The 19,752-nt window shown below is 41.4% G+C and overlaps 1 long non-coding RNA gene and 3 other non-coding genes across 7 annotated transcripts; all 4 read right to left on the bottom strand.

The window, feature by feature from the left end:
- Positions 1-4,734: 4,734 nt before the first annotated feature.
- LOC144262681 (uncharacterized) lies at positions 4,735-16,567 on the bottom strand. Of its 4 annotated transcripts, XR_013345591.1 has the most exons (8): positions 16,480-16,567; positions 14,029-14,084; positions 12,841-12,914; positions 12,027-12,123; positions 10,324-10,353; positions 9,280-9,323; positions 8,533-8,645; positions 4,735-6,675 (listed from the first exon to the last, which is right to left on the bottom strand). It is a non-coding gene; the product is annotated as an uncharacterized LOC144262681 (long non-coding RNA). The 4 variants fall into 4 exon arrangements; XR_013345590.1 differs by having other exon boundaries at positions 4,735-8,645; XR_013345593.1 differs by lacking the exon at positions 16,480-16,567 and adding an exon at positions 15,687-16,156 and having other exon boundaries at positions 4,735-8,645.
- On the bottom strand, positions 8,851-8,915 carry LOC144263342 (small nucleolar RNA SNORD50). The gene has a single exon (XR_013345805.1). It is a non-coding gene; the product is annotated as a small nucleolar RNA SNORD50 (small nucleolar RNA).
- LOC144263340 (small nucleolar RNA SNORD50) lies at positions 10,201-10,271 on the bottom strand. Its single transcript, XR_013345803.1, has one exon. It is a non-coding gene; the product is annotated as a small nucleolar RNA SNORD50 (small nucleolar RNA).
- Positions 11,405-11,474, bottom strand: LOC144263341 (small nucleolar RNA SNORD50). Its single transcript, XR_013345804.1, has one exon. It is a non-coding gene; the product is annotated as a small nucleolar RNA SNORD50 (small nucleolar RNA).
- Positions 16,568-19,752: the final 3,185 nt, after the last annotated feature.

Consider the following 19,752-nt stretch of genomic DNA (forward strand, 5'->3'; position numbering starts at 1 on the left):
TGGAGGTATTTTGTTGCTCTCCATATTCATGCATGCAGATATTAATCATAAAACATACTCAGTGATTTCATACGACTTTCCTAGTTTAGCTAGGCTTACTTTACAAAGTATATTGAAGTTAAAATTCAATCACAGCAAATCTTCCATTGACCCAGAAGGACTGTAAACGCTTCTGGGCAGTGAACATCTTACTGTATGTAACTCCTCATGTTGAGAAGAACCTTCCTCTGGAATTAGTGCCACTGCAATCCATGGGACTATTCATGATGTACGGCACTACTCAATGTGCATCAGGGTGGCGGAATTTGGCCCTTATATTTTTAACGCTGTACATTTGCAGTTATATGTAAGTGTTATGTACTTTTTTGTTATTTCTCAGAATAGCAGTAGTGTTAGTCTGTATCTGCAAAAAGAACAGGCGTACTTGTGGCACCTTAGAGACTAACACATTTATTAGTCTCTAAAGTGCCACAAGTACTCCTGTTCTTTTTTTGTTATTAACACTTTCATGTGGGAAAGCAGAGTAAAGTTAAGAAGTGACCATAGGATTCCCATTCTGAGCTGTGGTTTTACTACTAGATGGAAAACAGGGGAAACACAATGCTAGTATACACCATAATGAATGCCCTCCTTATCAGCTATCAAATAAGCATGTACTTTATAAAACATAAACCAGAAATAAAGAGGCTCAGGGCCCAAATGATTTCTATTAGGAGTTGGATCAGGTCATTAGGTCAATATAGAATTCCAGAGCAATACTAAGTTCTTAAATGCAGAAATTTAAATAGATTTCAAAACTTTCTTGGACAGGATACCTGAACACAATTTTTTGCCTCTTTTGTAGCCTTTTCAGTATTTTCACTACTGTCGGAACTTATAGGAGAATCTACTTTTTGTCAGAAGCACCTCCATTTAACTCTTAAGAATCCAGGCATGGCTCCCTGTAAAAGGATTTTTGCAATTAAATTTTTCATCATGGTATCTGCTATAGTATTACCATTTAAAATTTATATTCTCATGGGTTAACTTGCTCTTGCCCACTAAATGTTTAGTGTCTAGTCTGCCCTTAGCTTATGTGAAGGATGTGTGCAATAGGAAGCATTAGTTCTTTCTAACCAGTGTCCCCTCAGTGTCAGACCAACAACTTAACAGTTAACGTCTCTTCATTCTGTTCTTTGGAACTGAAGATAGGCAATTTTCTGGAATGGTAATAGTATTTCCCCAAGTAGAAGCGTCAGATTCAAACCAGACAGGATAAAAGAAATGTACTTAGTTTAGGATACAGCAGACAAAGCATACTGGCAACAACAATTGTTTAAATGTAGTTGCTTTTTTAAAAATACAAGTTTTGCTAATAAAGTTAATTGTGCATGTTTGATTAGAGTAAAATATAGTTATTTACAAACTTATAGTGCTCTGTATTTTAAGAAAATTACACCTCTTTCCTATAGAATGCAAAAAGAGCAGGAGTTCTTAATTTCTCTCCTGGAGTGATCTTACAAATAATAAAGCAAATGAAGAAAACAGGGTTTGAGGATGGAATATTTCCTTCAAAATTTTGTTTATGGTACTTGTGATGTCACTCACCCTACTACAGAAACCAGGAAGCAGCTAAAACTGGTGAGAATTGTCTGACATTAATTACATTCACTTAACATATTACATATATTTCAGCTGCTTTCTCCCTCTTTAGGAATCTTACAAGAGAAGCAAAAGATTTATTTTGAATTCCCCAAACTTTCACCCTTTATTCAGTTACAAGCTGAATAGTTATCACGTTCTGGTCCTGTTAACCTCAACTATCCTCCACCTAGAATCACAAAACCAGCACTGTGATTGTTGCTGTGACTACAAGACTGAGGTTACAGTCAGAAACAGCCCTATGGGTGGTGGATGTACTGAAGATGGGAGTGGGAAAGCAATGCAAGGTAGTGGACAACATGTGGCAGTGCTGCAGGGGATTATCAGAAGGGAGAAGACTCACTCCTGCTGCAGCATATCAGTCCTCCCCAATCCTCTGCAGCTCTCAAGTAAATAAATTGCAGAGCTGCCTGAGTTCTACAGTATAGGCTTATTGTCTCCATATTTCACTTGGTGTTGAGTAGTTGTAGGAGAGAGAGGTCAGAGGAAGGGAAGAACTGCAGGAAAAGGTGAGCTTTCTCCTTTCATCCCTCACCTACAGGAAGTTACAAACACTCAGCACACCTGACATTCAAATTCTGCAGAAACTAAGTTTTGGGGTTTTTTAAACTGGTTATACCTCTCCTGGTTGCAAAGAAAACTTCCCAAATATGAAATGGTTAAGTCAACACAATGTTGTCTTCCTGAGCCTGCAGGCAACCTGAAATAATAGCTCGTCAGCTATGGCTACACTTCATATATTGTGGCAGCATGTAGAATATGTCTAGGCATATGATGCAGAGAAAAGCTCCATCCACACTGCAGATGTAGCTACCGCTCTCTCTGAGAAGTTCTGGCAGCAGGGACCTGGGAGAGGCTTTCTGTGTTGCCAATGCCTTTCACTGTAGCAGGGAAAGGCTCTGGCAGTGGGATACTACACTGCTAACACTAGCAGTGCAGGCAGGCGAAGTACTGTTTGGCTATGTAGCAAGCCACATAGGTACATACCTACAGCATTCAGAAGGTGCATCTTCGCTCCCCTAAGCAGTGCCTCACTATCTACACTCCTAATTATGCTAGTTCCCATACTGCCATAAGGTGTGTATAGTTCAGACATGCAGCATACCTTTAAAGGTGGATTCCATGCCCCAATTAGTCCAGATGAACTAGCTCAAAAAGCCCACTGCTGACACTTTAATGTAGTATTTAATTTTATGGGGTAGAAAAGGAAGAAAATGCAGAGCGGGGAGACAGGGAAGGAAGAGAAACAAATGGCAGAAAAAGCATTTGTTCTAAAAGTAAGTTTTGTTTAATGTTGAGTACAGCAATGAAGTATTGTACAGATAAGGGTAAGTTTAATTACATAAAGGTCTTTTTAGTGTACTTTATCTCTCTGCAAACCTCCCACTAACATCAACAGAAGTACTGCTTTGGAATTAAAGGGAGTATATAGCAAATTTATATTCCAGCGCATGGCCCAGAATAGCAAATGAAATTCTGACCCCTGCATGAGCATGACTTTCCTGCTGTAGGTCCCAGGAGTTGCCTAGTGACCTTTCTGAGGTGGGAAGGGGGTGAAAATGATTTTGGCCTTGGCCCCAAGGTTCAAAAACTGCTGGACTAAAGAATGGAATAGCTTAACTAGACTAAAGAAGGGAACAGGTAGTCTGCCACAGACCAATTGAGAAAACAAAGGACCTTGGCATTTGATGCAATGTCTTATTTCCATTTGCTTCTTCCTCAGTGTTGTTTCTGCCTAGACTCTACCAAATCCATTTCTAAGTTTCCATCTCCACTCTGGGAATGTATCACTTTCATGGATAACGTCCGAGGACAACACAGAGCCCCCTCATCAAGCTTTGTGCTAGGCACTAAGGACCAGATGCCCAAAGATAGCAAGGTGCCTAAACACCAGATTTAGGCCCCACTGGAATCCACAAAATCCCTGCTCAGCTAGTGCCTAACATCACTTGACACCTAAATTTGTGCTGCAAAAGTTTCTTCGGCACCTAACTTTCTGGCTCTGAGCATCTGCACTGCAGCGTCACTAGGTGTCTGACCACCTGGCTCCTACCTAAGCCCCACTGCTCTACCGTGGGGGGGGGGGGGGGAAATAGGAGAGGAGGACACTCTCCACCTATCTTGCCTGAAACTGTTTGTCTCTAAAAGTATCCAAATTCACTCTCTAGCCCCCAATGACTTTTCAGCCTGATGGCCAGGGCACCCACACCTGAGCTAGGAAGGAAGCATCCACTCTCCATTATCCAATGACTATCTACACACAGAACAGCTTTACTAAGACACACTGAGGGAGACCTCTATCAGAGTAACCCCCAAGTTTAGTGGTTAGGAAATTCTCCCATAACATGCAAAGAACCCTCTTCTAATCCTCTCTTCCCATCAGGCAGAAGATGGAATTGAATGTGGGTCTGCCTCATCCCTACCCTATAAAAGTTCTCTTAACGCCCACGTTAAAACTTGTGAGGCACCATCTCCATTTCCCCTGTCTGTGCAGTTGCCTAATATTCACAAGAAACAGCTTAGGGGAACCTAAACTGTTTGACAGCAGGAGACGGATTCTTGTCCATAGAGCACATTCCTTATCAGCATCTCCCACAGCTTAGCTTAGGGAAAGAGCTGCTTAGCATACAGAATTTGATGAATCCCAGTCTCATTTTTTTTACCAGTTTTAAGTTCATTTTAAGTTCAGCTGCACAAAGGACTGCACACAGGCTTCAACTATTTTTAATGACAGCAGACACTGAGGTGAAAAAAGTTAGAGGTTGATAAGCACACCTATTAATACCACATATTAAAAGATATTAATATCCTTAAATCAAACTTGGGGCTCCAGCAATGTAAGAAAAACACTGCTTATCTGTGAATTTTTATTATCCATATCAATAGTGAAATCAATGTTTGCCAACATTTACCACTCCGTCAAATCCTTCCTAGCCTACTTACAGGCAAGAGTAGAATGTCCCTGCATGAACAGGGTGCAGGAGCCTGCCTCATCCTGGAAAAGCAAACAATGTAAGTGGTACCAAGGAATTTATGCAGCACCATTCCATTTTCCCCTCCATGCCCAGCTGTAATTTGATGAAGGTAAAAATCTGAGAAAAGGTATATGGTTTATTTTCACATGTAGCTTTAACTTCTCATTTCCTGGCTTGCTACAGACTTCAACATTCAAATCCAATGAATATTGGTACAGGATGTCAGTATAAAGTTTTGCTTGATGCATGTAATGTTTTAATGCTTCATTTACAAAGCAACTTAAGTTTAAAAGGTCTTACATCTTGTTAAACAGCAATCCTATAAAATCATGTAACTGATTTTTCTTGTTGTGCATTAAAAACTCTGCCATGATTTACATTTAATTACTTCTGTTTATATCAAATGTCACCCTATATCTGTGCCACACAAAGTAATGAACACAAAATACCACATTAAAATCAAACACTAAAAAAAGTTGAGAAAGATACATTGTTCAGAGGAAGTAATTTCCCCCAAAAACTAGAGGCATCATGCACTTCTTCCCAGTCCCTCCTCACTAATCCCATATCCCAGGTCATCTTCCAAGGTGTAGTCAAGTGGCAAAAAAATGCTTGTTCATTTTTATGAATATCACACCAGAAGGCAGCGAAGATATTCCATAGCTACTATGCTTAGTGCTAGCCATATCCTTCTCTTACCAAGCCAAGAGATCAAAGGCTCATCGTTTTGTGTAAAATAACTGCTCCTGGAGGTAGGCCTCCATCATTTCATAATCAGAGATGCAGGATCTTTTAGCATGGTACCCTTTTCTGCTACTTTAATCAAATCTAGATCAAGGAGCAAATCCCAGAGTGACATTTTGGAATGTGATGCCTATGAGGTACCCAAAAAGATCTCACCTTCTGAATACTGAAATCTTTCAATTTTTCTCCAACTTTCTTCTATTTGATACCTGATGCTAGAGGAGCTTGTTTTCTCACCAGTTCTAGTGGAAATACATTTAGCAACTGTATCCGAGAGAACATTTTGGTAATATTCTGTATTAGGCTCACCCCCTGGGAGAAAGACAGGTAATGTCCTTTAAATCATGGATCTAAAGAAAGCAAGAATGTACTCCTCAGACCCCCTAATATAAATTATACGAGCCTTCTTTCAGAATGGCTAAAATACTATTTAGCCAATATACTGCTGCAACAACATCCACTTCTCCAAACTGTTCTTGCAGGTGGCACTTTTTCCCCCTCTAGGAGGCTAATGAGCAGACTGACTTGGCTAAGACTAGCATCTTTTTAGCACCCCATCAGAAAGCTTCATCAAAAGGTCTCCGCATACTACAGACTTTTCTTAAAACGCCACTGTGGAAGCGTTAGAAACAGATTGCTTCCTTCATACCTCTGAGGCACTGCATAGTCACTAATAGCTTTGTATTGCCCCAGTAATTGCTCAAACATACAGAGTGAAATTCCGTTTGTCTAGCCCAGCGTTTCTCAAACTGGGGGTTGGGAGCTGTCAGCCTCCACCCCAAACCCCTCTTTGCCTCCAGCATTTACAATGTGTTAAATATATAAAAAGTGTTTTTAATTGATAAGGGGGTGCACTATGTGAAAGGGGTTACCAGTCCAAAAGTTTGAGAACCACTGGTTTAGCCCATGGTGTTTGGTAGTTGGTGCAATGGAAGGCCATTTTGCCTTTGCAGTTCTTGTAAAGTATAAGCAGCTGTAAAGGAATGGCTGAAGTGACTGCAGACTTTATGTGCAATGGCCAGCATGTTTTTCACATCATCTTTGTTCAGTAATGAATGAACTATTGCATCAGGAAATGTGTACAAAGCATGGCACATTGAAGTATTCCCCCCTTCCTTAATGGGACTAATGTGGTATGTGCCATCATCAGAAGTAATAAACCCTGCTAAAAGTGAGCAAGGGGAAAGCCATTCTGCATTAATATTCTGCAGTTTCTCCAATACACAATGGATTGTAGGGTTTTTCAAAACGGAAATACAGTTTTGCAGGCTGTAGTCTGTAGCCAAAGGGTCTGGCTACCTGCTGCCACAGGTAACTGAAAAGGAAGAGATATTCAATGAGCTGATACACACACAGTCCATGACCCAGAGGAGGGCAAACCATGGCCCACAGTACCATCCTGCCCAGCCCCTTCCCCGCAGCCTCAGCGCACTGCACCACCAGTGCTCTGGCCCACCACTCATGGCAGCGGCGGGGGTGGCTCCAGTATGGTAAGGGGGTGGGAGGTTCCGGGGGCAGTCAGGGGACAGGGAGTGGTTAGATGGAGCAGAGGTTGGGGGGGGCAGCTGTCATGGCAGACAGGTGACAGGCAGTGGGGGCCACGCTGTTTGGGGAGGTACAGCCTTCCCTACCCAGCCCTCCATACAGTTGTGCAACCCTGATATGGCCCTCAGGCCAAAAAAAGTTTGCCCACCCCTGGTCTGACCACTAGTCCACATTTCAGTGGTCAGATGGATGTTCCTCACCTGACATTCTCAATGCCTTGGACACTGTTATCTAGAGAGTTTTGTACAATTGTGGTATTGCCTTAGCTGAAAAGTAGGTTTTGCTAGGTATGTGCCACTTGGGAATGGTGTATTCCATTAGTGCCTGAAAGCCCTCTGCCTCGACAAATGAAAAGGGCTGCAGCCCCCAACTAGCATTTTTGCCAGTTCTGTATTAAGCATGGGGATTATAGGATGGTTTTTCTTATACTCTGAAATGTGTGTTTAAGTGTATCACTCTTTCATTCTGCTTTCCTACCTAACACTAGGGTTGAGGGTGATACTAAAGGGCATACTGGATGTTATGCCACTCACTGCAGCCTTTGTGGCCTGCTATTTATCAGATGTTTGACCCCTCTCCTCCACCTCTTTCCTTACTGCATTAGGGCTGAATGCAGAGATGTTTCTCCCACATGGTTATTTTTCACCTGCTTTAAAGAAACCACAAGTCTCCATGTGTGTACCTGCCTCTCTTCCCTCTACTGACCTCTTTTCCACATGAACATGCATTGATAGCATCTTTCTGATCAAGAGAAAAAAGTTCCACAGCAATGACATTGGTCTTTTCATGCGGTTGGGCAGTGGTGCATAAAAAAAAAAAAAACTTACTTCTCTTTCCCTATCAGCATAAACAGAACCCAGGCTGTGGTTTAAGCCTTGTTTTCTCTTGTGACCACAACTCCTCCCATGAGTCTTGAATTTTGCTTTCTCACAAATGTCCGATATTTTTGCTTCCTCAGTGCCTTCACTGATTAATACCACAACCTGATCTTCCTCTTTCACTTCCTGAATGATATTGTACTCAAAAGGGGGAAGACTCATTACTATGATTTTCTGCATTAGTACTCTCCATCTTTTTACACAGGGTGCCTGGGTTTTCCATTGACTATTATTTTATTACTGTTAGATAAGTTTTTTCCTCAGTAATAGCAAATTGTGCTTTATTTCCTTCACAGGAGACCAGCTAGCCACTGGAGTTTTTTCCACCCCACTACTGAAGCTTATTGTTTGTTGCCCTTAGTATTTTCTTTACTGAGCAGGGGAGCCTTTCCTGATAAAACAGAAAAATTAATTTTTATGCTACACTTTTTAAAAAGTTTTAAAGTATGTTCTATTTCCCTTCAGCCACCATAATCTCCTGAGAGAAGTCATGTCTGAAAACGTAAGATGTTAAATGTGACTGATTCTAGCAAAACTGAATTTTCTCTTCTTTGATTCCACACGCAGTTTCTAGCTTTGGTTTCACTAGAGGGAGCTGGGTCTTCACTTTTGGCAAAACCTTCAGATTTCCACAAAACATGATTGCTCACAGTTTTAAAAGAAGTGGAAACCAACTGGTTCTGTGCCATGTGACATTTTAGAAATATTAACTACCAAACAATTCCACAAACTATTTCAGAAGCATAAACCTGGTAAATTTTTTTTGTTGTTAAAATCTTGGTATGTATCTTCAGGTGTCGGACTTCTTCCAGTGATACCATCCACACTTGTCAGGTGATGATACAAAAATTCCACCTCATCACTAAAAAGGGAAAACAAACTAAATAAAACAGCTTATTTTACATGAGAAACTGAATGCACAAAAGAAAAAATATGTTACAAGACATTTTATTCTCAAGCAAATGAAGCTATTCCACCTGAAAGTGTGCTTTTAAGGTTAAATAGTTGGTAGATTTATCCAATAGACAAATTTAAAATTTAGTATATTCCTGTGATCTCTGGATCTTATTTTAGAAGCTAGATCCATAGTTTTTCAGCAAAAAAATCAGGTTCAGAATAGGATTATAAAACCCCAATAAATTACAATTCAATTCACATTTAAAGTGCAATACTTAGAAGTGTATAAGTTCTCTAGTTCATAAATTTTCAAGTTAAAAAACCAACCAAAAACAGTGCAAGCAATATGCTCAGTCCATAGAAGTAAAGCACTCTGACATTTCAGAGTGACCCCTACAGATTAGAAAAGAACAGTGATTCATTCAAAGGCTAATTAAGATTACTGACATATGAAGGGCCTTGGACAGAGGAGGGATGTCCTTTCAGTTTAGGACAAACTGAGATCAGCTACCTGACCAAGTTAAGCCTACAGTGAGAAACCCAAAATTACCAATACAAGGCACTTTTCAACAGAGGATGCATTTTCTTCAATTACATACCTGCATAACTAAATGCATCTGCTTGTACATTTTCCACCATTTCACTGTTCAAAAAAGATTCAGTTAGTAAATCAGACATTCATTTTTAATTCTTAGATTAGGCAAGGAAATGTGCCAATGTCATTCAATGTGCAAATCTAACATCTATTCACCCTTTCTTATTGAAGTCTTATTATGATGTAGTATTAATTACATACATCAGTATAAGCATTCTGCAAACTCTGTGGAGTTGAAAATATAACACCATCATTACACATCTTTATTATCCTAAAAGATCTACTTTTCTTGCTCATATGATTTGGCACCTTTGTAAGGCTGGGTAAACAAATGTGATCATGACACTAGAGACCTAAAATTCCTGTTTTCCTATCCTTCAGAGATTAGAACTGCAGGGAACTCCCAAAGAATAAGTTAATTGTCAGCCAATGAACAATAAAAATCCCAAATAGGCTTAAACAGCCAGCATTACTAAATTAAAGGCCTACATCCCAGCCACTTTTATTGCACTGTCCAGGTATTCAATGCATTTTAATCTTTATTACTGCAACAGAAATGCAAACTGAAGTGGCCTCATCCTAGATTGAAATATCAAATATTTCATGAACAATAAATCAATTATATCCTATTAGAAAAGAAAGGACACAAACCAAATACCATTTAAGTACATATGAGCCACTGATCATGCAACAGTCCATGCATCACCACAAGTTCAGAAATCAGACTGAAGTGGGGAATAACAGTGCAGTTTTACAAGAAAACAAAGGCAATAATCATGCCTTGTGGAAAACAGTAAATGTGGATACAATAGGCAAATTTTCAGTCAATACATGGTCTACCAAGTAAACAAAATCTACTTGTTTGAAATACTACTTTCACACAGCTCTAGTGTTTAGAAAAAGCAATATGAATCATGGTTGTCTAATCTCAGAAGCCAGATCCGTATATGAGTTTTTCATCAAGGAATCAGGTTCGGGATAGTATCATCATTGATCAGACCAGAATTACTTATACTTCATCAACATCAACCTTTATTAGAATACATACCTTTAATATTGAGTCAGCCTTCAGAGAACTCTGCAACAAGACAGATTGCACAGTAGTTTGGTGAAACTGAATACTATCAAAGGTATTATGTTCATTTATTAGCAGCCCTAGAGCAACTGTTGAGTATGTGACACATTTCCCACTAGTCTGCTACCTGTCCAGATGCATGAGTTGACTGCACAGGAAATTAGGATTATGTAATTACTTTATGTGTAAACACTCGGGCCAAATTGTGTCTCATGCCACATCTTAACATCCTACCCTTATGTTCACCACTCACATACTCCATCCCATTTCCACTGTAATAATTACATTGGGACTGCATTTTCCCTTAGATTAAAGCCATCTCATCCAAAACAGAAAAGAAAAATATTACAGATGTAGTATGGATTACACCAAGTCAGAAATTTGATATTGGGGTTTTATTTATGAATGTTAGCTTTAGAAATCTCTGTGCTCCTGGAAGTGGGACAAAGTATAAATGCCAACACAAGGGTCCCAGTAGTTGTGCTACAGAGCCCAGTCAATTTGGTCTTGTCCCTAAGGATCAACCCATGCTTTTGGCCTCTATATATGCAAGCTATTTGCCATAGGGCTTTTTCTCCTGATTTGGTTCAATGCTATGCGCACATACTCCACAGGACTGTATTTTAACTACTCTTCAAACCTCTTGACTAAGCAGAGAAGTTCTGATAAACAAATACAACTGACAATTAACTCTTCAGTTCTTTTGAAAATCTCAGCCTAGTCTCTATTCTTCACTACCAGGAATGTTCTGGGAATTATGGGATTTGACCCCTCCTACTAGGATTTCCCTGATTTGCCAAAAGAATCCTGAGCAAAGTGTCCAGAATGCAGCACACCAACAAGCCTTGCCAGGAATTTTGGGATAGGTTTCCAGACATCAATGTACCACAATCAGTGCAGTACAGCCCCAAGTGTGATTACTGCATAGGACTGCATGTACAGCTAGTACAGCAGAAAAAGGACAGTTTGAGTAACAGCATCAATTGACATTAGATACTTTCCTAAGTAGTGCATAGAACAGTGGTGTAACCAGGTTAACTTTTATGGTGGTCTCATCTCAGAAGCCAGATCCGTATAAAATTTCTCATCAGCAAGTCAGGTTCGGGATAGGTTCATCACTGATAGACCACTTTAAAAATTAGACACTTTTTGGTATACTGGAACTCTATACCAAAACAAACATGTGAGAACTATAACTCAGTTTAGATGCTATCCTAGAATGAAATTTCTCAAGAAGTTGAACAGTGCCCTTTTTCCATTTGGGCCAGATACCTTTATCAATACAAGGCACTGCAACTTATAAATACAATAGAGTCTGTTGGGGGGGAACCCCACCAAAAAAAACTTAATCAAGAAAAGTATCAGTACACTATTTTTGCCCTGACAAAGGAAAGCACTTAGACATCTTGTCTTGATTTAAAACAAAACAAAACCCCACAGACAGATTGGAACTGCTTAATAAGCTAGAAATATCAAAATCACTTCTTTTATAGAAAGGGAGGCAAGAATGTATAGGCAGTTCACAAGAAAGACTACTCGAAGGTTCAATTGACAAAGAGAGACAGCTTACTCTATAACTTAGCTATGTCCCACGCTTTACAGTATTTGAAAAGTATTAGTGCTTTGAAGATTAGTATATTGTATCAAAATATCAGAAGTGTATTTTTCAATTGTACCTGTCTTAGTAGCACTAGAGTCGCAAGTAGTTTTATATCCCAACTGCGCTGTCAGTTATTCATTCATTCTCCTCTGGATACTTGCTAATAAGTCACACTAGAAATAAGGATAAACCAACCATTTAAAGTGTTACTAATAAATATTGCATAATACAGCATTTTGAAAGTGACCTAACAAAACAAAGTTACTTTCCCCTCAAGCATTGTCAGGAAGGGGAAATACTAGATACTCTTGTTAACCAGCATAAAAATTCTGTAAAAAAAGTGGTCCAAGTTTTGCACCACTCAGGGCCACTGGCCAAGACCCTGAGAACCACAGCTAGTTTGCATATAAGTGTGCATAATCTTTATTAAAACTGCACACCACCATATATGTTCATTTTCTGTGATAGATTTGAATTCACCACCAACAAAAAAATCTTTGAGATCATTTTTGTTCTCACCCTCTTAAGGGTCTGAGAACACTAAACTTCTATCCTGAGTTAGATAATTCAAGTTAATGGATAATGAGTTAACATGGTTGTAAAGCCTAGTGGGGCCATTCCACAAATGGATATGGTTTACAATCTCCCACAGTATTGGTCTTAAACAATCCAAATAAACTACACCACCACATCTACTCCCATGAATCTCTCAACTGTTCCCAATATCAAGATAGACCATGTGATACCTCACAGGACTGAAAGTAACAATTTTACCTCAACTATTTAGTTAATATGGATTAAACTAAATAAATGCATTAAGTCTAGATTTTTGCCAATCCATTTATCCCCATCTTCATATTATTCCTCCACTTGACCATTCACAAACATACTTCTTAAACATTCAGGAACATCCACAATTGTACATCATATAGTCTTCTAGAACTGTTGATGTTTTCATGAAGGGCTGCAGTTAAAATTAAACAGAAAAGGGTCAGATTCTGATGTAGAAAAATCAATAGTAAATTCAAGTTTTATAATATGGGAATACTTATGCTGTCTTTGTGGTAATATAACACCACATCATATTGCATCTTAAAAACGGTTTTCAAGAGTAAAACATTCCCTGCCCCAAAGAATTTATAATCTAAGCCAGTCACAACAAAGCTTCAGCTGATTTGTCAGAGAAAGTTTACATCTAGTCTATGGACACTCAAAATTAACACTGTGTATTATGTTAACCTGAATTATTGTCTACCTATGCAATGACAGGGGACTTCTGAAAAGCCAAGACATATCAGATACACACTTAGGCCCCAATCCTGCAAACTCTTATGCATAAAATAACTCACTCAATAGGACTGCCACATATGTAAAGCTATTCATGCTCAGATACTTGCAGATGACAGAACTACCTGGCTTAGTTCATATGGCTAATTCACATACTAACCCTAAAGGTATGTCCAACACTACTGCAGCTGCAGCCACACCTCAGTAGTGTAGATATTTACTACAGTGACAGATGGAGTTTTTCCATTGCTGTAATAAGTCCATCCCCTCTAAAGGCAGTAAATAGGTCAATGCAAGAATTCTTCTGTCAACCTAAGTACATTGCAGAGGGTGTGAAATTTTTCCCAGCCCTGAGCAATGTAGCTAGGTTGACCTAAATTTTAGGTGTAGAACAGGTCTAAAACCAAAACACAACATAGTGCCAGGATAAACAGATGCTCCAGAGTCCAGAATATAGGGTACAGTGTTGGTAATAGCACCAAAGTGCTTTCCTCAACTGAGAGCAGGTAAGCAGAAGCAGTAAGATGCTGGAGAGCTGACAAATAGAAAATTATGTGGAATGAGTCCAATAATTTACCATAACTATCTTTTCTTCGCTCTACCCAGTAATACTGTGACAAAGTAACTGATGCCCTGGCACATACTGTAAGAGGGAATTACTTTCAAATAGATGAAGACAGGAAGAGCGGTCTATGAAACTGAAGCACTTTGGAGTGTTCAATCTTGACCAAACCCAAAAATACTGTGCCCTTTCCAGCCCAAGGAAATTCGAAACATTCTCAGAGTCATACCTTAATTATTCTGCACAACTTCCAGGATATCACCATAAAGTTTATCTCCATAGTTCCTAGAACAAACAAAATTGTGACAGCACTAGTTATATGCACTATCTAGTTGAAAAATCCAGACAGTTAAAAGAAATGTTAAAAGTACTTTCAGCTAATAACTAGTCTTTATTCCCCAAGCTAATTTTTGCAGATTTACAAGAAGTGTTCTGTTGCTGTGTAAAAGACCTGCACAAACATGGCAACTGATTATACAAAAAACCTTGTCAAAGAACAAAACATGAAAAAAAATCTGCCAGATATCATAATCTTAAGAGTTACACACCAATAGTAGTGGGTTTAACAAAATGGCTAATGAGTGTTATTTAAATTAGGTGACTCTGCTTAAAGGGACAGATCAACTTTTAAATGTGTTATTATGTAAAATGTTTTTGGTTCCTCCTCTCTGCAAACTCTGAGAGGCTGTTTGAGTCTTCTCCATACTTTTCCAACATTCCCATCTCCCAACTGACAGGCCACAAAAATGTGTGAAAAAACAACAAAATGTGGAATACCCATACTGTATTTTGGTGTGTGTCACACCATAATCGACAAGTACAGAATCTACTTAAGTATGTTTCAGCTATATATCTCAAACCCAGCAATCTCACAGATTAATTGTTGGAGGGTGTCCTGTTGCAGTTGAATAATCTTAATTCAAAAGTCTTACACACTAGTGGTTCCACATTTTGGTGTTCACATACCAACTGCCTCAATATTCAATCAAAGCAGCCCACACACACTTGTAACACTGCTCATCCTACTCTCCCAAATCAATACAACCACCTCTCAATTATTGCTTGTTGGAGCCCTTCTTTTCCCAAGGCTGCTGCTGTAGCACCCTGCTCTGTCCTTCAGGAGCCGAGAGTCTCAACTCTGAAGCTCTGTGCTTGCTGCTCTTTTGCCACCCTCTCCTCCAGAAAAACACTGCTCAGGTATTTTTCCAGAAGTAGGGAAACTGAGGAGCAGTGGTTCAGAACTGTAAATTAGCAGCCTTTTATCCTGTCAAACACCTTAGGTATGTAGAGTCCCAGTACAGCTAGAATTACATGTCCACTGATGCTGTCACAGCTAATATGCCAGTTCCACATATAAGAGAACTAGGCCAATTCAAGTGAGTGAGACAATATCAGAGTTGGGGAAAAAAGGCATAAAGTTTGACAAACTCTAATATGCGTAATTTATCTTGACTGTAGTCTCAAATCCCTAAAGTTAAAGATTAATTTATAATATTGCAAACTAAGATTCCCAGCTGACTTCAGTTTGTGTACTGCTCTGGTTTTAGGTATAGTAACTCAAGCATCAGCCACTAAATTATACTGGGTGGGAGTCATGACTGTACGATTACACTAAAAGGGGATTTCAACATGAAATACCTCAACAACCGTAAGGATTAGGCATTCAAGCTATCAGTGTATAGCATTCATTTATAACCACTGAGAATCCATGAAACAGCCCATTTAAATTGATTAATTCAATCAGATATGTAACTGTCAATATTAAATGACATTCTCTGCTATATTTCGTAATTTCCTTAATGATTTTTACCAATTTCATTCAGAGATACTCTTAAATACTCTTCAGTGGTAGTTTTCAACTTAATAGCACTACAGCAACACACCTACATAGTTAAAGCCAGTTTATTCCACGCACTCACAGCTACGAGTATCATATTACACTTGTAGGAAAGTGGCAGGATTGATACAGATGCCTGGGCAAGCGTGAACTCCACGCATCATAAAGCGGAGCAGTAACAGCTCAGTTTCACAGGACCAGAGATGATGAACATAAAAACGCCTGTTTTTCTTCCAGCACGAATTGCTGGATGTCGCGGGGAACAGCTCCAGCCCTGAACAGGAGGAAGAGGGGCGAACTGTCCGGTACTGCTCAGGAGCAGGCCCCTGTCCGGGCCCAGGTTATTTCGCGCTCCCTCTGCGGCGCGTGACACCGCGTTTGGGCCGCGCCAAGCGGCAGAGCGCAGCGCCGCCCCGCACGCAGCGCCCCGCAAAGCTCGAGGCAGCAGCCGGGACGCACCGCCCAAGCCACGTTTCAGCCGGATCAGCCCCGCCGCGCCCAATCACGCAGCCTCGCTGCGAGCGACGGAGCCCGGCCTGCGCGGCTCAGCGGACCACCAACCCCAGCATGCACTGCGCCACGGGCACGCGGCGGCTCAAGAGGAGCGGTGCATTTTGGGACTTGTAGTCTCCGCAGCCTTCATCCAGCCGCCGCGAGTCACACAACCCGGCCTCGGCAGGTGCAGCCGGCCCGCGCTGACCGCTCCGCCCGCCCCGGGGGGACGCAGCAAGAGCTCCTGGACAAGCCTAAGACGAAGCCTCCCGAAAACAGGGACCGGACCGGACCAGCCCAGCCCAGCCTCTTCCCTCCCCGCTCCGGAGGCACAGAACACCCCAGACTCACCCGCCACTTGAGGTATCAACTCTGACGCTCCGCAGGAAAAAAGGAAAGAACATCCCCCAGACACTGTTATATAGCAGCTGCCTAAACCAGAGCGAGGCCGACTCCTCCCCTACCCGCCCATTGGGCAGAGCGCGCAAGGGCGGAGTTTTGTGTGGGGGGGAGTTTGAGGGCCGATTACCTCATCGTGCAGCCGAGGCCACGCCCCTCGCTGCTGGAGCGCGCGTCGCAGCTGCGCGAGGATTCAGAGCCGAAGAACCGGCGCGCGCAGGGTGGGGTTCCAGTGGTTAGCTCCCACAGAGCTTAGGCATGGCACTGGCTTGACAGACTGTGGTTCTGTCTCCGGCCCCAGAGAAGAGTGCTGTGATCTTCCAAAGCGTGTCCTTCCCACCTGCAGAAGTTGGGCCAATAAAAGTTATGACCCCTGACCTTCCCCACCTTGTGGCTCTCAGAGTGTATGAGAAAAATGTGCATGAAAAATATTTCTTATTAAACAGAATCTATTTGTGCATTGTCTAATTAGTGCCAGAAAGGTGTATGTTAGGGTTGTGGCAGCGTTTTCAGCTGTAGCAGCCTAAGTGAGGAAAGAAGATGAAGTTTTTCTCAACTACTACATGGTCAAACGGTTGTGATTTTTTGATAATCTGAAAAAAGGGACAGTACATGACCTGAAATGCTCAGAAGATGAGAATCACTGTTGCTTGTTAAATTGCTATAACTGCCCCTACTTTGTGTTTTTACATAGCTTCAGAATTAAGAAACTGTGCTCATATTACCTGTGATTGGTGGGTGAATACAAATTTTCTTGTTGATTAACTTTGCCTTTCTCTTGCAGACACAGGGAGAAGGTGAACATGGGCTGTACTGGAATCTGAGGTAACAGTGCAGCCTCCTGTAGCATAGTTAAGAGGGTGCTATGAAAAGACACAATGTGAATGGAAATAGGCTTAAGATGTATCTTCAGTAATTTCCCTGCTGGTTCTTGCATATTTTTCAAAGTAGGTATGTAAACTCTGAGCTATGTAGCTGGGTTTCTTTTAAATAGTAAATATATCTATGAATTGTATACTCTGTCTACCTTATAGAGGCATTACAATTTTAAGGTGAGCTTCACAGGCTCTTTATTATAATGCTTGCGTTCTTTAATATTTTATATACTAGCTGAAAGAAGCACATAAATGCCAGTTGGCCAAAGGGAGGACCGTCCCCCTAAATAAACAGCACTAAGGCCAAAAGTTTAAAACTTGTGTTCCTAAAATTAGACATATAAATCCATTGTCTTAAGTGGTAGTTTTGAAATTGCAGATCTCTTACTTATTTAGGTGCCGAAATAGGGATTTAGTTATCTAACTTTTCTTGAATGGAATTTATTACTTCAGGATTATGAAATTTAGTATTCTTATTTTCAGTACATTTTCTGTTTTATTTTTAAATACCCCTAGTGATGGGTCTTCCACTAATTCATAAGGGAGGCTACTCAGCGGTCTAATAAGTTGCACTGTTAGTCACTATACTATTTCAGGACTAGATCACTCAGCCCTTACATGGATAACCATTTATCCACAAAAACAATACCACTGAAGACAGTGGGCCTACTTGTGTAACTGCTTATAATTGCAATGGAGGGTGGGGGGCATGGATCAGTGTTTACATTTACTCCCCATCAGTACCTGACCCAAGCCAGGGAAGCTAGTGATTCAACCAGCGCACCAAATTCGGTGATGAATCCTGGTCACGTGACACCTGAGGCACGTTGTGCCTTCTCTAAAGGAGTGCAATAGATATAGAGTCACAATCGCTCCGAAAGCACTTTTCCTGATACTGTAAAATCCCTTTTCTTTATTTGAATCCATTGTCCTTGGTGACCTCCTTACATTATCCTAATTATTGTTCTCCATGCCTGGTGTTTACACCTTTCATATACTTGTAGAACGGTTAATACATCCCTGCTTAATCACTGAGCTAAGCTATGTAGTAGACAGTTATTTTAATCATTCTTCACATATTAATCTGTTCAGCACCCGGCTATTGTTCAAATTTCCTGACATTGAAGTAATAAGAAATATTTCAGGTGTTGTCTCAACTGAGTCATACACAGAGAGATTATAGCATGTTACTCCAGAACACGATGTCTTCTTGTATGCAGCATAAAAGCATATTGACATTTTTTATTTTTTGCTGCCATACTACACTATGCACTATTGTCTTATTTCCTTCTTTGTCCCTCCCATTCACTGCTGAAAGGCTGCTTTCCAGGTTTGACCCACCCACTGAATATCTGTTTTCAAATTATTATTCCCCACCTGTATTAACTTGCATTTTCCTAAGTTGAATCTCTTTTTATTTGCTGACTAATAAAGAGACCTATAAAGGTTAGAAATATAGTTCTATGTCCACAATGTCCACAGTGCCTCCCAATTAAGTATTGTTATGCCGAAGGGTATTGATAGCTGTCAGTCAGGAGCTGCTCTAGCTATAAGCAAATTAGGCCACAGCCTAGCACTGCCGATTTATGAGGAGGAGTCTGGTGGGGCTGCCTTGGGGAGGGGGTATCCCACAACAGGCACTCCAAGGAGCAGGAAGCAGCCCTCAGCTGGGCTGCTGAGGAAACACTCCTGACCCCTCCTCAACCACTCCCTGCCCCCGCTGCAGTAAGATCATGGCTCAGGCACTGAGTGGCTTAGGGCTGCTCCTGGCAGCACCACGAGTGCTCCTGGGACTTTGGCCACAAATACAATGACGCACCCTGTTCCCTGTCAGCATGTGGGCCCTGGCACCCAGGCAGCACGCAGCCCCTGCCTTGGCTGCCTCTGCCACTTCAACCTCACTGTGGCTGGGTTCTGGAGGTGCTACTACAGTGCAGGATAGGAGCTCCTCCGGAAAGGTGTGGGCTGAGGGTGCGGAGGTTGGATAGGAGTTGCAGAGCAGGGGTGGAGTGTGGGGGACTGCATAGGTAGTGCAGGCTGGCATGGGCTGTGGGTGTGGAGTGCAAGGGGCCAGGTGTGGGGTGGGATTATGGGGGTCAGGCAGGTGGCTTTGGGATGGTGTGGAGGCCTGGGAGCGTGGGGCTAAGCTGGGGCTGGGGCTGTGGCAGGCTGGGGCTGTAGGTGCTGAGATCCAGTGATCCTCACTCTGTCCAGGAGGGAGCCTACTGCTCCCTGTACAAGGGGTGATTTGTACCCCCAGCCCGCGTAGCTTTGTGCAGGGTGGGAATTCTGCGCTGCCCATTAAACAGGTCCCTACTGGCTGGGAGCTGCCTCCTGCCAGTGCCCAGAT

Source organism: Eretmochelys imbricata, chromosome 3 (assembly GCF_965152235.1).
Source record: "Eretmochelys imbricata isolate rEreImb1 chromosome 3, rEreImb1.hap1, whole genome shotgun sequence".
Lineage (NCBI taxonomy): Eukaryota > Metazoa > Chordata > Testudines > Cheloniidae > Eretmochelys > Eretmochelys imbricata.